General features: G+C 45.0%; 1 long non-coding RNA gene, 2 other non-coding genes and 1 pseudogene across 3 annotated transcripts; 2 read left to right on the top strand and 2 right to left on the bottom strand.

The window, feature by feature from the left end:
- The first annotated feature begins 2,281 nt into the window (after nt 1-2,281).
- On the top strand, nt 2,282-2,353 carry trnaa-ugc (transfer RNA alanine (anticodon UGC)). The gene has a single exon. It is a non-coding gene; the product is annotated as a tRNA-Ala (tRNA).
- A 191-nt stretch (nt 2,354-2,544) lies between these two features.
- On the top strand, nt 2,545-7,666 carry LOC137311256 (uncharacterized). The gene is made up of 3 exons (XR_010960281.1): nt 2,545-2,693; nt 5,551-5,641; nt 7,619-7,666. It is a non-coding gene; the product is annotated as an uncharacterized lncRNA (long non-coding RNA).
- A 1,078-nt stretch (nt 7,667-8,744) lies between these two features.
- trnat-agu (transfer RNA threonine (anticodon AGU)) lies at nt 8,745-8,818 on the bottom strand. Its single transcript has one exon. It is a non-coding gene; the product is annotated as a tRNA-Thr (tRNA).
- Nucleotides 8,819-11,944: 3,126 nt separating this feature from the next.
- LOC137311255 (zinc finger protein 229-like) lies at nt 11,945-13,158 on the bottom strand (annotated as a pseudogene).
- Nucleotides 13,159-21,924: the final 8,766 nt, after the last annotated feature.

Below are 21,924 nucleotides of genomic sequence, written 5' to 3' on the forward strand. Positions count from 1 at the left end.
CGTAGTCACTTGGAGGGACAGAGAGAGAGAGAGAGAGAGACCGCACCGTAGTCACTTGGAGGGACAGAGAGAGAGAGAGAGACCGCACCGTAGTCACTTGGAGGGACAGAGAGAGAGAGAGAGAGACCGCACCGTAGTCACTTGGAGGGATAGAGAGAGAGAGAGAGACCGCACCGTAGTCACTTGGAGGGATAGAGAGAGAGAGAGAGAGAGAGACCGCACCGTAGTCACTTGGAGGGAGAGAGAGAGAGAGAGAGACCGCACCGTAGTCACTTGGAGGGACAGACAGAGAGAGAGAGAGAGAGACCGCACCGTAGACACTTGGAGGGATAGGGATAGAGAGAGAGAGACCGCACCGTAGACACTTGGAGGGACAGAGAGAGAGAGAGAGAGAGACCGCACCGTAGTCACTTGGAGGGACAGAGAGAGAGAGAGAGAGAGACCGCACCGTAGTCACTTGGAGGGACAGAGAGAGAGAGAGAGAGACCGCACCGTAGTCACTTGGAGGGATAGAGAGAGAGAGAGAGAGAGAGACTGCACCGTAGACACTTGGAGGGATAGAGAGAGAGAGAGAGAGAGAGAGAGACTGCACCGTAGTCACTTGGAGGGACAGAGAGAGAGAGAGAGAGACCGCACCGTAGACACTTGGAGGGATAGAGAGAGAGAGAGAGAGAGAGACTGCACCGTAGTCACTTGGAGGGACAGAGAGAGAGAGAGAGAGACCGCACCGTAGTCACTTGGAGGGACAGAGAGAGAGAGAGAGAGAGACCGCACCGTAGTCACTTGGAGGGACAGAGAGAGAGAGAGAGAGAGACCGCACCGTAGTCACTTGGAGGGACAGAGAGAGAGAGAGAGAGACCGCACCGTAGTCACTTGGAGGGACAGAGAGAGAGAGAGAGACACCGCACCGTAGTCACTTGGAGGGACAGAGAGAGAGAGAGAGAGACCGCACCGTAGTCACTTGGAGGGACAGAGAGAGAGAGAGACCGCACCGTAGTCACTTGGAGGGACAGAGAGAGAGAGAGAGAGAGAGACCGCACCGTAGTCACTTGGAGGGATAGAGAGAGAGAGAGAGAGAGACCGCACCGTAGTCACTTGGAGGGACAGAGAGAGAGAGAGACCGCACCGTAGTCACTTGGAGGGACAGAGAGAGAGAGAGACCGCACCGTAGTCACTTGGAGGGACACTCCTGAGGTTTCAAGGAACACTCACTATTTCTCACCTTTTTGCACTAATTGTGATGTGATTAATAAATCGGTTTTGCCTTTAACCGTAATACCAGTACCAGTGGTGATCTTGTTGTTGTCAGGAACCAGTCCTTAGATTGGATCAGATTATAATCCTGAAAATAGTGGTTTAAATCCTACAATTGGCGACCACGAAGGGACTATTTCTGACAACAGCTAAAACCTGGTGGGGGATAGTTACAGAATATAAATTGATTATTTCTCCAGTAAAATGAAGTGAGTGGGGGATAGTTACATAATATAAATTGATTATTTCTCCAGTAAAATGTAGTGAGTGGAGGATAGTTACATAATATAAATTGATTATTTCTCCATTAAAATGCAGTGAGTGGGGGATAGTTACAGAATATAAATTGATTATTTCTCCAGTAAAATGCAGTGAGCGGAGTGCACACCCACCACGGGTGGCCTCACAAAATGAGGACAATCAGTTCTTCTTTCCTTGGTGAGAGGTTTCTTTAATCTGGGGATTTTGTTCAGTGGTCGAGCGCATGTTTTACATGTGTTGAGGTCCTGGGTTCAACTCCCAGTATCTCCCTAAATAATTTTCCACCAGAATTCCCCACGGAAAGTTGAATGACGCTTTTTGAGCTCAGCGAGTTCCAACTTCTGAGGCTCCACAAGCATTAAATTGTCCCGGAGCGGGACTTCATCTCTCGGTCCCCTCAACAGCTCAACTCAAAGCAGCCGCCGACTGAGGGGAATGTGTGACGGTGCAATATCGAGCGAGCAGTCCCAGCTCTTGTTCCTGTTTGACGCTCTGTCATTCTTCCATCTCACTTTATGATTCAGAGGTTGGATTTCAGCCTTGTCACTGACCATTAGCGATTGGGTTTTTTTATTTCCGCAGATTTTTTTTTTGGAAAGTTCAAAGTAAAGAGGAGCAGAAACCCCGTGAACTGAAGCAGAGGTTGAACATTGTGAACACGCGGGACCGCTGGGCATCTCGATGTCCTGGAGAGACGGAGCAGAAAGCTCACGGCTTCACTTCGAAAGTGTCTGCTTGTTTATTTCTCAGGTATTTTTTGACCCGTGGGGATGTAGCTCAGTGGAAGAGCGCATGCTTTGCATGTATGAGGTCCCGGGTTCAATCCCCGGTGTCTCCAAACAAGTTACATTTAAAATTTTGGATTCAACTGTGAGAATATCATCTGAGACTCGCCTCACATTTCCACACAAGGAGAGACAAGAGTTTCTTCACCTCGCGAAAAACCGAACACTCCGCACAGAATATAATTCAATGGGAGAGCGCCCACGATGTTTCAATGGCTCCCATCTCATGGTTGAACAGCTTGCCCAGTGATAGATTATTTCCAGTTTCACAGATTGGGGGGAAGCAGCGGACCGGCGTTCCGACCACAAAGAGGGAAGAATAGTCTGGATGTTGGGAGCTTCATCTTTTCCCAGAAAGTACTGAGCATCTGGAATGTATTCCCGGCTGGTGTGGTGCGTGCTGACCCTCTCTGGTGTGGTGGGTGCTGACTCTCTCTGGTGCGGTGGGTGCTGACCCTCTCTGGTGTGGTGGGTGCTGACCCTCTCTGGTGCGGTGGGTGCTGACCCTCTCTGGTGCGGTGGGTGCTGACTCTCTCTGGTCCGGTGGGCGCTGACTCTCTCTGGTCCGGTGGGTGCTGACCCTCTCTGGTGCGGTGGGTGCTGACTCTCTCTGGTGTGGTGGGTGCTGACCCTCTCCGGTGCGGTGGGTGCTGACCCTCTCCGGTGCGGTGGGTGCTGACTCTCTCTGGTCCGGTGGGTGCTGACCCTCTCTGGTGCGGTGGGTGCTGACCCTCTCTGGTGCGGTGGGTGCTGACTCTCTCTGGTGCGGTGGGTGCTGACTCTCTCTCCGCCTTTTTTCTGGATTTTTTTCTGGTTTGCAACCGCTCCCAGGAGATTCCATGTTCCCGGTGGGTGGGGCTGGTGGTGTGTAGGAAGTGTCCAGTCACGATGCTCCAGGCATGTGGGGCAGGATTGATGAACGAGCTGGTCATTTCCTGCCCGTCATGTCCGTCTGTAACCCCAGATCGTCAAGGTGTTTTTAGTGAAGTGATCTTTAAACACAAAATCCTCACCTGGGGCAAGTCCTGCGTCCGTCTGTAGTGAAATGAGATTCAATGCTGTCTGGGCCTCACCTTGTCCTCCTCCTTTTACATTATTATATTGTCCGCACACAGTGATATGTTTGGTTAAGATGAAAATACAAATTATCCGCTCTGGGCTCCTCCAGTCTCTCTGTGTTTCTCTCTCCTCCTAAACTGACTGACTGTCAGATAATAGTAACTGGTGTCCTCTCCATCCCGTTCTCAACACCCAGACACGACTACTTACTGAATAAATTCAACACTCACAGACAGTCCAGTGTCAGACAGTTACAGACGGTTTCTCTCCACCTTTCCTTACAGGACTGGCGAATGATGAATGCCCCGTCAGACCGGTTGATTTACAGTAAAAGGGACAGTGACCGTCTCACCAATAGCACTGGAGGTCTGTTCACAGACACAGAATCAGTCTTTCCCTTTCTATCAGTGTGTCTATATTACGCTCAGTAACAGTATCCCGCCTCCTTGTACAGCACGAGGGAGAGAGAAAGATAGACAGACAGAGAGAGACACACAGACAAACAGACACAGTATCAGTCTCACACTTCCCATCAGTGTGTCCGTTTCACACTCAGTAACAATATTCCACCTTCATGTACAGCGCTAGAGAGAGATAAAAACAGACAGGCACAGTATCAGAATAACACTTCCTATCAGTGTCTCTGTATCACTCTCAGTAACAGTATCTCAACTTCATATGCTGCACAAAAGAGAGAGAGAGAGAGAGACTGACCTGTAATGTCCTGTTTACACAGAGTAACAAATTGGAAAATATTTCATTCCAATTTCTATTCCAAGGTGGAGTGACAGAAGATGCAGTCTCATCTCTCACTGATATTATTTCAGAGACAGACACATTATTAATCCCACTCTCAGGGACAGTGTCACACATTTAACCCTCTCTTGCATGTTGTCCCCTCTGCAATCTTGCAGCTCAGGGCCGTTCTGTATTACTCTCAGTGACCGAGAGTTTCACTCCGATTGAAATAAACTGGGACTGTTGCTGCCTGATATTAATCCTACACGGTCCCAGCAAATACACCGACTCCCACTTTCCTCCCCCGTTTCTCCAGGATTGGTTTGAGGAATCCTCCCTCCAGTTTCGGAGTCAAACGTTACTTTATCAGTCAGGGAGCCAAGAATGAACAGAACCCATTGGCTCATTCCACAGCCGCTCACTTTATCTCTGAAAGACTCTTTCCCATCAAAAGAGCCCGAGAGAAACAGCAGGGATGGAAACCTCGAGTTTAATAGTTGGAGATTGTAAAGTCAGTCTGGATTCCAGCGTTAGGCACTGGTGGAATCCCATCTGTTTCCCATTCTGGTGCCTGTTCCTGCACTGCCTGTGGAGCCCATTCCCTCTGACCTTTCCCCCAGACCCACTTCCTTTGCTCAGACAGGCGGGAATGGAGAGATCACGGCCCCCGGGGGAAGGGAGCAAAGAGCAGCCTCGTTACAGCAGCTCATCGCTCCGGGACCGTGTCCGCAGATGGGCTCAGAGATCGGCATTGCGTCCGGGGGAAGGGCAGGGGGAGTCCGGGGGCTGTTTGTAAGAGGCGGAGTGGATCAGGAACTGGTCCCGGAACATGGAGTGAGAGGGGGGAAGGGAGAGGTCATTCTCGGGCTGTGTGTGGACAGGGTGTGTCCAGGGGAAGGGAGAGAGAATGGGAAGAACCTGCTATTAAAACCATTGCTGCTTTCACTCCCCAAACCAGGAGTGAATGGTCCTGGTTTAGTTCCAGTCTCACCCTGTTTATTGTTATTGGACAGTGAAGAGTGGAAACAGAGCCGGACAGTAAGGATGTGGGGAGTTATACAAAGAGCATCTATTGCAGGCATCAGGTGAGAAGTGTGAAGGACACAATTTAAACAGCGGCTGTTATATTTGGGTTGAACGGTTAGTCCCATGGGAGAGGGGATTAGAAACCTGACCTGGACAAAGGTCCCTGCCCCATCGGGTAGTCCCATTCATGGATCAGTGCAGGGGTTGGGTTGTGTCTGGATGTCACTAAATTGTTGTAAAACAGCCCAACACACCTGGTGTGCAGAAGCTGAGTGCTGCAGTGGAGTCAGACACTGACACTGTTTGTATCACTGGTTTTCATTTGTGGATATTCAAAATGATCATTAGCAGAGATATTAAACTGATCACTTTTCCATTTTCAACCTCACCGTTTCTTGAGTTAGAAGAGATCATTTTCTTTCCACAGGCGAATCCTTGAATGATCCAGAATGAATGTGATGTTTCCTCCACCCGAGGCACAAGGAGGAGTGCAGCCAGCTCCTTCTCACACACAGGAGGTACATTATCACCCACAGAGCACAGAGACACAGACAGGTCATCAGTTCCACAGTCTCAGACAGTAGAAGTAGTCAGTCCCACACTGATCCCAAGTTCCAGAGACACACTTTCAATCCAACATTCAAACAGAGCGGGTGAGGCAGACACTGTTCCATTTGCCCCGAACTCTGTCCCGCTGACAGGTCGATACAAAAATCCCAGTCCAAAATCACACTCTCAGATTGAAAGGCACTGTGTCAATCTCACAATAGGGCAACATAGCTACGAATTAAATACCAGAGAGAAATCACACATGGTATCCGATTGAAAGGGACAGAATGAATCCCAATAATGTACCTGAGATTCCAATTGAATACTATCCCAGAACTCTCACACACATGACTTTAATACATGCAATATCCATTCGAAAAGTGAACCATTTGCTACAAATTGCAAACAAATCCAAACCTCACGTACAGTATCGATTGAGAAATACTGAAATATAGTAAACCTGAGAAACAAATTAGATTCCTGTTCAGAATGCACTCGTAGAATGAAATTTAAAGATACAGTATCAATTCTATTAGTGCAGACTGAGGTACACATTATATACCAGTCCAAAAATCTCATACAATATTAGACTGAAAGATACAGTATCAATTCCATTTCTACAGACTGATCTACACATTACAAACCAATTCAAAAATGTCACCTTATCCGTTTGAAAGATTCATTATCATCCACAATCGTACTCACAGAGATGCAGATTTAATAGTGGTCCAAAAAGCACACAAATTATCTGATTAAAACCTCCAACATTAAAGCCTAAAGTTCGTCCATATTTACAAATTAAATAAGGAGTAAAACTCTTCAAACATTAAGATATTAAAGCTGAAGTATTGAACGCAATAATGTAATCTGAGAGAATAATTACGTACAGATACAGAATGAAACTCACATTCAGATACAGTACCAGAGACACACAGACACAGAATGAATCCAACACTCACAGATACAGAAGGAATCCCAAACTCACATACAGTACTAGAGACTGACAGACACAGAGTTAATCCCACACTCTCATCAAGTACCAGGGACTGATAGGTACAGTATGAATCCCACACTAACATGCAGTATGAGAGACTGCATATAAAGAATGAATCACAAACTCTCACACACACTGCTGACAAGATAGAGAATCAATCCCAAGTTCACACACAGTACCAGAGACTGACAGATACAGAATGAATCCCACACTCACACACAGTACCAGAGACTGAGAGATACAGAATGAATCCCACTAAACTATCAGGGAATAAGCACAGACCAGGGATCAGGGCCTTTACCCAGTAAACTATCAGAGAGTCAGCACAGACCAGGGATCAGGGCCTTTACCCAGTAAACTATCAGGGAATCAGCACAGACCAGGGATCAGGGCCTTTACCCAGTAAACTATCAGAGAATCAGCACAGACCAGGGATCAGGGCCTTTACCCAGTAAACTATCAGGGAATCAGCACAGACCGGGGATCAGGGCCTTGACCCAGTAAACCATCAGAGAGTCAGCACAGACCGGGGATCAGGGCCTTTACCCAGTAAACTATCAGAGAATCAGCACAGACCAGGGATCAGGGCCTTTACCCAGTAAACTATCAGGGAATCAGCACAGACCGGGGATCAGGGCCTTGACCCAGTAAACCATCAGAGAGTCAGCACAGACCGGGGATCAGGGCCTTTACCCACTAAACTATCAGGGAATCAGCACAGACCAGGGATCAGGGCCTTTACCCAGTAAACTATCAGAGAATCAGCACAGACCAGGGATCAGGGCCTTTACCCAGTAAACTATCAGGGAATCAGCACAGACCAGGGATCAGGGCCTTTACCCAGTAAACTATCAGAGAATCAGCACAGACCAGGGATCAGGGCCTTTCACCTGTCGGAGAGAACATTGTATCACAGATCGCTTGTGATAAACCTACACATTCTGATTTACAGCCGTGCAGAACAGATGTTTGTAGCTGCGATGGCCGAGTGGTTAAGGCGTTGGACTCGAAATCCCCTGGGGATTTCCTGTGTACGTTCGAATCCTGTTCCCAGTGATACTTCTTAAAGTTATGTTTACTGCTCAAATAACGATGAACTGGAGTTGACGAACCGCATTTCCTCTCTCAGAGAGACTCTCCAGTGCGGCTCATGCTTTTAATTCGGAGCCCAATGGTCTCTTGCAAAATTGCAAGACACGTGAAGGAATCTCTCCCAAGCTCCATCTTAAATTCTGCCCGTTCGCAGAACTTGACATTGATCCTATTTCTTCCTATACTTTGATCCCACCTTGTCTCTGTCTCTTGACTCTCCGTGTTTTTCCCTCATGGACTTCTCAGGCTTCGTTGAACGGCCACGGATGATCAAACCTGGAACACCGGCAGTGAAGGGTAAAGATGGAAAGACTGAGACGGGGGGAGTGGCGAGAGGGTGGATTTGGAATTCCTGAGCGACCGCACTGCGCATTTTCCAGATCTGCTTGGAGCACCAATCCCTTCAATTCATCACTTACAGGGACAATTCGATTCGCGGTTTCTTTTCCCTGAGCTTGGCGAGATCTTAAAAATTGAAAGCGACCAATATCAGAGCGAACCTCGTCACCGACATGATCACAGATACAGAGCGGCCACACTCTGCTTCAGTGAGGGGAAAACCCAGAGCGGTTTCAAGGTTGAATGTAATTGGAAGCAAAGCTCGTTCAATGAAAGTGCAGGTCATTGAGGTGCCTTTAAAGTCCTGATTGTTTGAACTGAATTTCTTTCAAAAGCGCTTGAGATTCAGGTGGAGTGATTTGGGGACTCCTTTTCCCTCTTCGCAAAACTTTGAACTGCAGATCAAGATCCAAAGTCCAGGGCTAAATTAGGGTTTCTCCAGGGTATGAAACATCGAATCAAGAATTATACCCCGACCTCAACGAGCCCAGAAACAAGAACGTGTCACGGACACATTCCATGAGAGGGCTGTCTGTATGATGAAAAGGCATTTTTGAAAAGACCTCCTGATCAGTTCCGTGTTGGATCCTGAACAAAACACAGCACTGTGTGCTTCTCAAATTCACTAAACACCATGAATTACACAAAGGCACCGCTGGGAGTTGAACCCAGGATCTCCTGTTTACTAGACAGGTGCTTTAACCAACTAAGCCACGGTGCCAATTCATGGTACTGTTTCCCACCTCCTCTCATTAATATCTATCAGCTACACGTCACATTCTGTTGTGGGTTCAGACTGTTTGATCTTTGTCCATTTCGCTTGCCCGTTTCCCTGTGAATCCCGATACTGACTGCGTTTATCTTTCTGTGTCCATCAGTGCTTTGATAGACGAATGAATATTTGTGCTTGTGTTTGTTTGTTACTTTAAATAAATTAGGGATGGACAATTCTCGCTCTGACACTGAAGAACTAATTGAACAAATTTCACAGTGAAGTGTTGTTTGTTGTGGTGCTGAAACTAAAAAAAATCGTAAAAGGTGCAAAGAGGGAAAACGAGAAAAACTTGTGAGTGAAATTAAGGACAACTTTCAAGGTTTTTACACGTATATTAAGAGAAAGAAGGGTGACTAAGAGTAATGTGGGCCCCTTAAAGACAGATGGAGGTGATATTGTAATTGAAAATCAGGAAATGGCAGACTTGCTAAATACTCACAGAAAAGCATGAGGATAATATAACAGAGACACGAGGAAAACTGAAAATAAATCAAGGGGATTCAGTGTAAGTAAAATAATGGTAATGGAGAAAATAATTAGACTAAAGATAGACAAATCTCCAGGACCTGATGTTTACCATCCCAGGGGACGAAGGGGAATAGGTGAGGAAATTGTACATGCTTTAGTCATGATCGTTCAAAACTCTCTTGATTCAGGAATTGTTCCATGGATTGAAAAAATTCAAATGTCATTCCATTAATTAGGAAAGGTAGGAGAGATAAAACAGGAAATTTTCGACCTATTAGTCTGACGTCTGTTGTGGGGAAGTTACCAGAATCTGTTATTAGGGAAAGAATGACTGAGCACTTGGATAAACATGAATTGATCAGAGAGAGCCAGCATAGATTTGTAAAGTGTAAGTCAAGTCTAACGAAAATAGTTGAACTTTTTGAAGATGTAACTAACGTGGTAAATGATGGAGTGTCTATGGGGGTTATGTGTATATTGACTTCCAGAGGCATTCGTTAAGGTTTAACATCAGAGACTGTTCTCATTTCTGTTGACATGTGGAATTCAAAGCAACCCATTGACATGGGGAGGGAGTTGGTTTGGAGGTAGGAGACAGAGAGTAGGGTTAATGGGTATGTACTCAAATTGACAGGATGTGATTCGTGGTGTCCCCCAGGGATCTGTTTTAATGAGGCAGATAAAGGAATAGAGAGCGGTATATCCAGGTTTGTTGATGACACCAAGTTAGGAGGCATAGTGAGTAGTGTAGATGGGAGCATAAAGTTGTAAAAGGAAATTGATAGATTCAGTGAGTTGGTAAAACTGTGTCAGATGGAGCTTACATAGAATTACATAGAATGTACATCACAGAAACAGGCAATTCGGCCCAACTAGACTATACCGGTGTTTATGCTGTAGATGAGCCTCCTCCAACCCCTCTTCATCGAACTCGATGAGCAAACACGAATATTCCTTTCTCCTCCATGTGTTTATCTCACTTCACCGTAAATGCATCCATGATATTCGCCTTAACTACTCCTTGTGGGAGCGAGCTGCACATTCTAACGCCTCTCTGGATAAATATGTTTCTCTTGAATGCCAGATTGGATTTATTGATGACTATTATATTCATGGCCCTAAGTTCTGACGTCCCCACTCCCAAAAGTACAAACACCTTATCTACATCTGACCGATCAAACCCTTGCATAATCTTAAAGTCCTGTATCAGGTCACCCTCAGCCTTCTCTTTTCGATACAAAAGAGCCCCAGACTGTTCAAAGTTTCAATCTGGGAAAGTGTGAGGCCATCCACTTTGGCCCGAAGCAAGATAAATCAGAGTATTTTCGAAATGGTGAGAAGCCAGGAACTGTGGGTGAGCAGAGATACTTCGGGAAATCAGGAAGAGTTGGCAGACAGGTGCAAAAAATAATTAAAATGGCTAATGGAATATCGGCCTTTATCTTAAGGGAACTGGAATTCAAAAGGGTGGAAGTTATGTTAGAATTCTATAAACTCTGCTAAGGCCACATTTAGAGTACGGCATTCAGTCCTGGGCACCAGACCTCAGGATGGATATATTGGCCTTGCAGGAGGTGCAGCGCAGAAAGACCAGAATGATACCGGGGCTAAAATGTTTAAATTATGAGGGCAAGTTGCGTGGACAAGGTTTGTATTTCCTCGTGTATAGAGGATTAAGTGGTGATGTAATTCAGGTGTTGAAGGTGATTCAATGATCCAATGGTGGGTGTGTGAGTTGGTGCTGAATCGGTCCCCTTCAGTGAAGAGAGGGTCAGCGGGCGCCTGACAGACACGGCTCGGAACGGGACTCGCTTCTCTCCGGCGGCAGCGGCTGGTTTAGAGAGATCTCTCTGTCTGCTGCTGTTACTCCGCCTCCCGCACTCTGGGAGAACCGCGGAGGTCGGTCCTCATTTTTCTCTTATGGATCCGGCTCCATCCGTTTACTGTTGACGGGAGTGCGTCTGATACCAAGTCAGTCAGAAGCGGGTGCAAATCACAACATAGGCACAGGCCCAAGGACTGGGGACTGGTTTGATATTGGGTCCTTTTTAAGGGACCGGCTGTAGAATGTTTGTATAATAATAATGATCAGAATTAACTTTGATACAATGAAGTTTTTTTCAGTTATTTCCCATTTCCACCCTCACCAGTTTTATACAGTAACAGGTAACAACGTTTGAGGGATGTGATGTCCAGTGTTGGTGGAATCAGTGTGATTTAACTTGATACATTGAAGAATCTCTTGTCTATCCCAGGCTCTTACCTTAGGTTTAGACCCTCACCTGGTTTAAAATCGGTCACTCACTGATATAAATAAACCAGGAACAATCCCGAAACCTCAGCGGGGATATTTGTTCCGATACTTAGTGACCGGCTCGTTGGACCTGCTCATTTCGTGAACTCGCTGGTGTCTCAGCACGTGTGATGACTGAGTGAATCCCTTCCCACGCACGGAGCAGGTGAACAGTCTCTTAACCAATGGGCATGCGTTGATGTGTCAGCAGTTCATTTCTGCTTTTAAGCTCTTCTCACAGTCACTGCATTAACAGGTGACTCAATAGTGTGAACAAGTTAATGTTTCAGAAGGTGGGATGATCGAGTGAATCTCTTCCCACACACGGAGCAGGTGAAAAGTCTCGCCCCAGTGTGAGTGCGTCGATGTCTCAGCAGTTCGTTTCTGATTTTAAATCTCTTCCCACAGTCAGAACATTTAAAGGTCACTCAGTGTGAACTCGCTGGTGTTTCAGCAGGGAGGATGACCAAGTGAATCCCTTCCCACACACGGAGCAGGTGAACGGCCCCTCCCCAGTGTGAGTGCGTTGGTGTGTCAGCAGATTAAATTTGCTTTTAAACCTCTTCTCACAGTCAGAACATTTAAAAGATCTCTCATCAGTGTGAAGTCGCTGGTGTCTCAGCAGGTTGGATGACTGAGTGAATCCCTTCCCACACACGGAGCAGGTGAACGGCCTCTCCCCAGTGTGAACTCGCTGGTGTTTCAGCAGGCTCGATGAATCAGCGAATCCCTTCCCACACACGGAGCAGGTGAACGGCCTCTCCCCAGTGTGAACTCGCTGGTGTGACAGAAAGTGTGATGACTGAGTGAATCCATTCCCACACACGGAGCAGGTGAACGGCCTCTCCCCAGTGTGAACTCGCTGGTGTGACAGAAAGTGTGATGACTGAGTGAATCCATTCCCACACACGGAGCAGGTGAACGGCCTCTCCCCAGTGTGAATGCGTTGGTGTTTCAGCAGTTCAATTTTGCTTTTAAAGCTCTTCTCACAGTCAGAACATTTAAAAGGTCTCTCATCAGTGTGAACTCGCTGGTGTGTCAGCAGGTTGGATGACTGAGTGAATCCCTTCCCACACATGGAGCAGGAGAACGGCCTCTCCCCATTGTGAACTCGCTGGTGTGTCAGCAAGGTGGATGAATGAGCGAATCCCTTCCCACACACTGAGCAAGTGAACGGCCTCTTCCCAGTGTGAACTCGCTGGTGTGACAGAAAGTGTGATGACCGAGCGAATCCCTTCCCACACACGGAGCAGGTGAACGGCCTCTCCCCATTGTGAACTCGCTGGTGTGTCAGCAGGTTGGATGACTGAGTGAATCCCTTCCCACACACGGAGCAGGTGAACGGCCTCTCCCCAGTGTGACTGCGTCGATGAGTTTCCAGCTCTGAAGGGTAACTGAATCCCTTCCCACAGTCCCCACATTTGCACGGTTTCTCCGTGGTCCGTGTGTCCGTGTGTCTCTCCAGGTTGGATGATCAGTTGAAGCCTCGTCCACACACAGAACACGTGGACGGTTTCTCCCCTCTGTGAATGGTGCGGTGTTTTTTCTGGCTGTGTAACTGGTGAAAGCTCTTTCCACAGTCAGTGCACTGGAACACTCTCACTCGGGTGTGTGTGTCTCGGTGCTTTTCCACTCACACTGATGTTTGAAATCTTCTCCCACAGATGGAACAGACAAACATTTCTCCTTCCACATTCAAAGGCCGACGATATTCAGGTCCTGATGAATCGAGTGACTCTGTCAGATCTTGACGTGATCTTTGGTTTGAGTTTCCCTCTGTAAATCCTCCCCTGTAAATGGAGTTTATAAAAGTTATCACTGGAAGTACAGGATGGAAATTCAGATCAGATAACTCTACTTTCTATGGAACATTATTTCCTCTCTCATTCCTCAAAGCTGAAAATCCCCTGTCCCACACACTCTCCCTCCTCCCTGTGCTGAAATCCAAACCCATCGCATCATCTTTCAGTGGCCCGAAACCATGAGTGAAAGGGTGAGAGAGTGTGAGAGAGTGAGTGTGAGAGAGAGTGTGAGAGAGACAGTGTGAGAGAGAGAGAGAGTGAGTACAGCAGTGGGCTCAGTGTGGAGAATGAAGTGGGGCAGGTGGAGCCTATTTCATTGGGGCAGCAGTGATCATAATTTCATTCGGTTTAGAACAGTTATGGAAAAGGACAGGGGACAGTCAAATGTGAAAATTCTTAACTGGATGAGGGCTAATTTCATGAGTTAAAAAGGGATCTTGTCCAGGTGGATTGGAATCAAAAATTGGCAGGCAGAACAGTAATTGAACAGTGGGAGGCCTTCAAGGAGGAGTTGGTTTGGGTACAGAGCAGACAGATTCCCACGAGGAGGAAAGGAACAGCATCCAAAGCTGGAGCTCCCTGGATGACTGAAGATATGGAGATCACCATTTCTCCTTCATTTACAGACGCTCCCTGACCGATCACCATTTCTCCTTCATTTACAGACGCTCCCTGACCGATCACCATTTCTCCTTCATTTACAGACGCTCCCTGACCGATCACCATTTCTCCTTCATTTACAGACGCTCCCTGACCGATCACCATTTCTCCTTCATTTACAGACGCTCCCTGACCAATCACCATTTCTCCTTCATTTACAGACGCTCCCTGATTCGATGAGTCACGAGGTTTGACGCTGACACTGCGCATGCTCGGAGGCCGCGGGCCGTGTGTTGAGTTTCGGGTCTGATCTAAACCGGAGCCCCCGGAGTGTAGAGAGAGAGAGGAGAATGTTCACTGTTTGATATTCGGGCCCGGGGCCGCACTCGGGGTTTGTGAAGCCCCCGCCCCCTCCCCCGGGGTTTATTAACCCGCTCCCCCCGCCCATCTCTCACCTGTTGCCGACACGATCTCGGCCTCACTCCCCGCCCGCCGCGCATGCTCAGCTCACACTGCCCGGGTGATTGACGGGAGCTCCGGACCAATAGGAAGAGCGGAGAGGGGCTGGAGGACCGAGCGGGCGGTTGGTCCTCCAACCAATGGGAGTGGGTGAGGGGCGGGACTTGCGGCACCGAGTGGGCGGGGCTGAGCCCGGATCTCCCTCAATGGCTGAAACTCTGCATCAATTTTAAACCTGATTAATGTCAAACTCGAGGGAAAAAACTGGACTTTAATAAAGGACAAAGAGGAGGGAATATTGGAGGGAATAACACAGTGTAGGGATAAAATGGATTAATTCAGGACAGACAGCAGGGAATATTGGAGGGAATAACACAGTGTAGGGATAAAATGGATTAATTCAGGACAGACAGCAGGGAATATTGGAGGAAATAACACAGTGCAGGGATAAAATGGATTAATTCAGGACAGACAGCAGGGATTATTGGAGGAAATAACACAGTGTAGGGATAAAATGGATTAATTCAGGACAGACAGCAGGGAATATTGGAGGGAATAACACAGTGTAGGGATAAAATGGATTAATTCAGGACAGACAGCAGGGAATATTGGAGGGAATAACACAGTGTAGGGATAAAATGGATTAATTCAGGACAGACAGCAGGGAATATTGGAGGGAATAACACAGTGTAGGGATAAAATGGATTAATTCAGGACAGACAGCAGGGATTATTGGAGGGAATAACACAGTGTAGGGATAAAATGGATTAATTCAGGACAGACAGCAGGGATTATTGGAGGGAATAACACAGTGTAGGGATAAAATGGATTAATTCAGGACAGACAGCAGGGAATATTGGAGGGAATAACACAGTGTAGGGATAAAATGGATTAATTCAGGACAGACAGCAGGGATTATTGGAGGGAATAACACAGTGTAGGGATAAAATGGATTAATTCAGGACAGACAGCAGGGAATATTGGAGGGAATAACACAGTGTAGGGATAAAATGGATTAATTCAGGACAGACAGCAGGGATTATTGGAGGGAATAACACAGTGTAGGGATAAAATGGATTAATTCAGGACAGACAGCAGGGATTATTGGAGGGAATAACACAGTGTAGGGATAAAATGGATTAATTCAGGACAGACAGCAGGGAATATTGGAGGGAATAACACAGTGTAGGGATAAAATGGATTAATTCAGGACAGACAGCAGGGAATATTGGAGGGAATAACACAGTGTAGGGATAAAATGGATTAATTCAGGACAGACAGCAGGGATTATTGGAGGGAATAACACAGTGTAGGGATAAAATGGATTAATTCAGGACAGACAGCAGGGAATATTGGAGGGAATAACACAGTGTAGGGATAAAATGGATTAATTCAGGACAGACAGCAGGGAATATTGGAGGGAATAACACAGTGTAGGGATAAAATGGATTAATTCAGGACAGACAGCAGGGATTATTGGAGGGAATAACACAGTGTAGGGATAAAATGGATTAATTCAGGACAGACAGCAGGGAATATTGGAGGAAATAACACAGTGTAGGGATAAAATGGATTAATTCAGGACAGACAGCAGGGAATATTGGAGGGAATAACACAGTGTAGGGATAAAATGGATTAATTCAGGACAGACAGCAGGGATTATTGGAGGAAATAACACAGTGTAGGGATAAAATGGATTAATTCAGGACAGACAGCAGGGAATATTGGAGGAAATAACACAGTGTAGGGATAAAATGGATTAATTCAGGACAGACAGCAGGGATTATTGGAGGAAATAACACAGTGTAGTGATAAAATGGATTAATTCAGGACAGACAGCAGGGATTATTGGAGGGAATAACACAGTGTCGGGATAAAATGGATTAATTCAGGACAGACAGCAGGGATTATTGGAGGGAATAACACAGTGTAGGGATAAAATGGATTAATTCAGGACAGACAGCAGGGAATATTGGAGGGAATAACACAGTGTAGGGATAAAATGGATTAATTCAGGACAGACAGCAGGGAATATTGGAGGGAATAACACAGTGTCGGGATAAAATGGATTAATTCAGGACAGACAGCAGGGATTATTGGAGGGAATAACACAGTGTCGGGATAAAATGGATTAATTCAGGACAGACAGCAGGGAATATTGGAGGGAATAACACAGTGTAGGGATAAAATGGATTAATTCAGGACAGACAGCAGGGAATATTGGAGGGAATAACACAGTGTAGGGATAAAATGGATTAATTCAGGACAGACAGCAGGGAATATTGGAGGGAATAACACAGTGTAGGGATAAAATGGATTAATTCAGGACAGACAGCAGGGATTATTGGAGGGAATAACACAGTGTAGGGATAAAATGGATTAATTCAGGACAGACAGCAGGGAATATTGGAGGGAATAACACAGTGTAGGGATAAAATGGATTAATTCAGGACAGACAGCAGGGAATATTGGAGGGAATAACACAGTGTAGGGATAAAATGGATTAATTCAGGACAGACAGCAGGGAATATTGGAGGGAATAACACAGTGTAGGGATAAAATGGATTAATTCAGGACAGACAGCAGGGATTATTGGAGGGAATAACACAGTGTAGGGATAAAATGGATTAATTGAGGACAGACAGCAGGGATTATTGGAGGGAATAACACAGTGTAGGGATAAAATGGATTAATTCAGGACAGACAGCAGGGAATATTGGAGGGAATAACACAGTGTAGGGATAAAATGGATTAATTCAGGACAGACAGCAGGGAATATTGGAGGGAATAACACAGTGTAGGGATAAAATGGATTAATTCAGGACAGACAGCAGGGATTATTGGAGGGAATAACACAGTGTAGGGATAAAATGGATTAATTCAGGACAGACAGCAGGGAATATTGGAGGGAATAACACAGTGTAGGGATAAAATGGATTAATTCAGGACAGACAGCAGGGAATATTGGAGGGAATAACACAGTGTAGGGATAAAATGGATTAATTCAGGACAGACAGCAGGGAATATTGGAGGGAATAACACAGTGTAGGGATAAAATGGATTAATTCAGGACAGACAGCAGGGATTATTGGAGGGAATAACACAGTGTAGGGATAAAATGGATTAATTGAGGACAGACAGCAGGGATTATTGGAGGGAATAACACAGTGTAGGGATAAAATGGATTAATTCAGGACAGACAGCAGGGAATATTGGAGGGAATAACACAGTGTAGGGATAAAATGGATTAATTCAGGACAGACAGCAGGGATTATTGGAGGGAATAACACAGTGTAGGGATAAAATGGATTAATTCAGGACAGACAGCAGGGAATATTGGAGGAAATAACACAGTGTAGGGATAAAATGGATTAAATCAGGACAGACAGCAGGGAATATTGGAGGGAATAACACAGTGTAGGGATAAAATGGATTAATTCAGGACAGACAGCAGGGAATATTGGAGGGAATAACACAGTGTAGGGATAAAATGGATTAATTCAGGACAGACAGCAGGGATTATTGGAGGAAATAACACAGTGTAGTGATAAAATGGATTAATTCAGGACAGACAGCAGGGATTATTGGAGGGAATAACACAGTGTCGGGATAAAATGGATTAATTCAGGACAGACAGCAGGGATTATTGGAGGGAATAACACAGTGTAGGGATAAAATGGATTAATTCAGGACAGACAGCAGGGATTATTGGAGGGAATAACACAGTGTCGGGATAAAATGGATTAATTCAGGACAGACAGCAGGGAATATTGGAGGGAATAACACAGTGTAGGGATAAAATGGATTAATTCAGGACAGACAGCAGGGAATATTGGAGGGAATAACACAGTGTAGGGATAAAATGGATTAATTCAGGACAGACAGCAGGGAATATTGGAGGGAATAACACAGTGTAGGGATAAAATGGATTAATTCAGGACAGACAGCAGGGAATATTGGAGGGAATAATACAGTGTAGGGATAAAATGGATTAATTCAGGACAGACAGCAGGGAATATTGGAGGGAATAACACAGTGTAGGGATAAAATGGATTAATTCAGGACAGACAGCAGGGAATATTGGAGGGAATAACACAGTGTAGGGATAAAATGGATTAATTCAGGACAGACAGCAGGGATTATTGGAGGAAATAACACAGTGTAGGGATAAAATGGATTAATTCAGGACAGACAGCAGGGAATATTGGAGGGAATAACACAGTGTCGGGATAAAATGGATTAATTCAGGACAGACAGCAGGGAATATTGGAGGGAATAACACAGTGTCGGGATAAAATGGATTAATTCAGGACAGACAGCAGGGATTATTGGAGGGAATAACACAGTGTCGGGATAAAATGGATTAATTCAGGACAGACAGCAGGGAATATTGGAGGGAATAACACAGTGTCGGGATAAAATGGATTAATTCAGGACAGACAGCAGGGATTATTGGAGGGAATAACACAGTGTCGGGATAAAATGGATTAATTCAGGACAGACAGCAGGGAATATTGGAGGGAATAACACAGTGTAGGGATAAAATGGATTAATTCAGGACAGACAGCAGGGAATATTGGAGGGAATAACACAGTGTAGGGATAAAATGGATTAATTCAGGACAGACAGCAGGGAATATTGGAGGGAATAACACAGTGTAGGGATAAAATGGATTAATTCAGGACAGACAGCAGGGAATATTGGAGGGAATAACACAGTGTAGGGATAAAATGGATTAATTCAGGACAGACAGCAGGGATTATTGGAGGAAATAACACAGTGTAGGGATAAAATGGATTAATTCAGGACAGACAGCAGGGAATATTGGAGGGAATAATACAGTGTAGGGATAAAATGGATTAATTCAGGACAGACAGCAGGGAATATTGGAGGGAATAACACAGTGTAGGGATAAAATGGATTAATTCAGGACAGACAGCAGGGAATATTGGAGGGAATAACACAGTGTAGGGATAAAATGGATTAATTCAGGACAGACAGCAGGGAATATTGGAGGGAATAACACAGTGTAGGGATAAAATGGATTAATTCAGGACAGACAGCAGGGAATATTGGAGGGAATAACACAGTGTAGGGATAAAATGGATTAATTCAGGACAGACAGCAGGGAATATTGGAGGGAATAACACAGTGTAGGGATAAAATGGATTAATTCAGGACAGACAGCAGGGAATATTGGAGGGAATAATACAGTGTAGGGATAAAATGGATTAATTCAGGACAGACAGCAGGGAATATTGGAGGGAATAACACAGTGTAGGGATAAAATGGATTAATTCAGGACAGACAGCAGGGAATATTGGAGGGAATAACACAGTGTAGGGATAAAATGGATTAATTCAGGACAGACAGCAGGGAATATTGGAGGGAATAACACAGTGTAGGGATAAAATGGATTAATTCAGGACAGACAGCAGGGATTATTGGAGGAAATAACACAGTGTAGGGATAAAATGGATTAATTCAGGACAGACAGCAGGGAATATTGGAGGGAATAACACAGTGTAGGGATAAAATGGATTAATTCAGGACAGACAGCAGGGATTATTGGAGGAAATAACACAGTGTAGGGATAAAATGGATTAATTCAGGACAGACAGCAGGGATTATTGGAGGAAATAACACAGTGTAGGGATAAAATGGATTAATTCAGGACAGACAGCAGGGATTATTGGAGGGAATAACACAGTGTAGGGATAAAATGGATTAATTCAGGACAGACAGCAGGGATTATTGGAGGGAATAACACAGTGTAGGGATAAAATGGATTAATTCAGGACAGACAGCAGGGATTATTGGAGGAAATAACACAGTGTAGGGATAAAATGGATTAATTCAGGACAGACAGCAGGGATTATTGGAGGAAATAACACAGTGTGGGGATAAAATGGATTAATTCAGGACAGACAGCAGGGATTATTGGAGGGAATAACACAGTGTAGGGATAAAATGGATTAATTCAGGACAGACAGCAGGGATTATTGGAGGAAATAACACAGTGTAGGGATAAAATGGATTAATTCAGTACAGACAGCAGGGATTATTGGAGGGAATAACACAGTGTAGGGATAAAATGGATTAATTCAGGACAGACAGCAGGGATTATTGGAGGAAATAACACAGTGTAGGGATAAAATGGATTAATTCTGGACAGACAGCAGGGATTATTGGAGGAAATAACACAGTGTAGGGATAAAATGGATTAATTCAGGACAGACAGCAGGGAATATTGGAGGGAATAACACAGTGTAGGGATAAAATGGATTAATTCAGGACAGACAGCAGGGATTATTGGAGGAAATAACACAGTGTAGGGATAAAATGGATTAATTCAGGACAGACAGCAGGGATTATTGGAGGAAATAACACAGTGTAGGATAAAATGGATTAATTCAGGACAGACAGCAGGGATTATTGGAGGAAATAACACAGTGTAGGGATAAAATGGATTAATTCAGGACAGACAGCAGGGAATATTGGAGGGAATAACACAGTGTAGGGATAAAATGGATTAATTCAGGACAGACAGCAGGGATTATTGGAGGAAATAACACAGTGTAGGGATAAAATGGATTAATTCAGGACAGACAGCAGGGATTATTGGAGGAAATAACACAGTTTAGGGATAAAATGGATTAATTCAGGACAGACAGCAGGGATTATTGGAGGAAATAACACAGTGTAGGGATAAAATGGATTAATTCAGGACAGACAGCAGGGATTATTGGAGGAAATAACACAGTTTAGGGATAAAATGGATTAATTCAGGACAGACAGCAGGGATTATTGGAGGAAATAACACAGTGTAGGGATAAAATGGATTAATTCAGGACAGACAGCAGGGAATATTGGAGGAAATAACACAGTGTCGGGATAAAATGGATTAATTCAGGACAGACAGCAGGGAATATTGGAGGAAATAACACAGTGTAGGAATAAAATGGATTAATTCAGGACAGACAGCAGGGAATATTGGAGGAAATAACACAGTGTAGGGATAAAATGGATTAATTCAGGACAGACAGCAGGGAATATTGGAGGAAATAACACAGTGTAGGGATAAAATGGATTAATTCAGGACAGAGAGCAGGGAATATTGGAGGAAATAGCACAGTGTAGGGATAAAATGGATTAATTCAGGACAGACAGCAGGGAATATTGGAGGAAATAACACAGTGTAGGGATAAAATGGATTAATTCAGGACAGACAGCAGGGATTATTGGAGGAAATAACACAGTGTGGGGATAAAATGGATTAATTCAGGACAGACAGCGGGGATTATTGGAGGAAATAACACTGTGTAGGGATAAAATGGATTAATTCAGGACAGACAGCAGGGAATATTGGAGGAAATAACACAGTGTCGGGATAAAATGGATAATTCAGGACAGACAGCAGGGATTATTGG

The sequence above is a fragment of the Heptranchias perlo genome, unplaced genomic scaffold (genome assembly GCF_035084215.1).
Source record: "Heptranchias perlo isolate sHepPer1 unplaced genomic scaffold, sHepPer1.hap1 HAP1_SCAFFOLD_319, whole genome shotgun sequence".
In the NCBI taxonomy this organism is placed as follows: Eukaryota; Metazoa; Chordata; class Chondrichthyes; order Hexanchiformes; family Hexanchidae; genus Heptranchias; species Heptranchias perlo.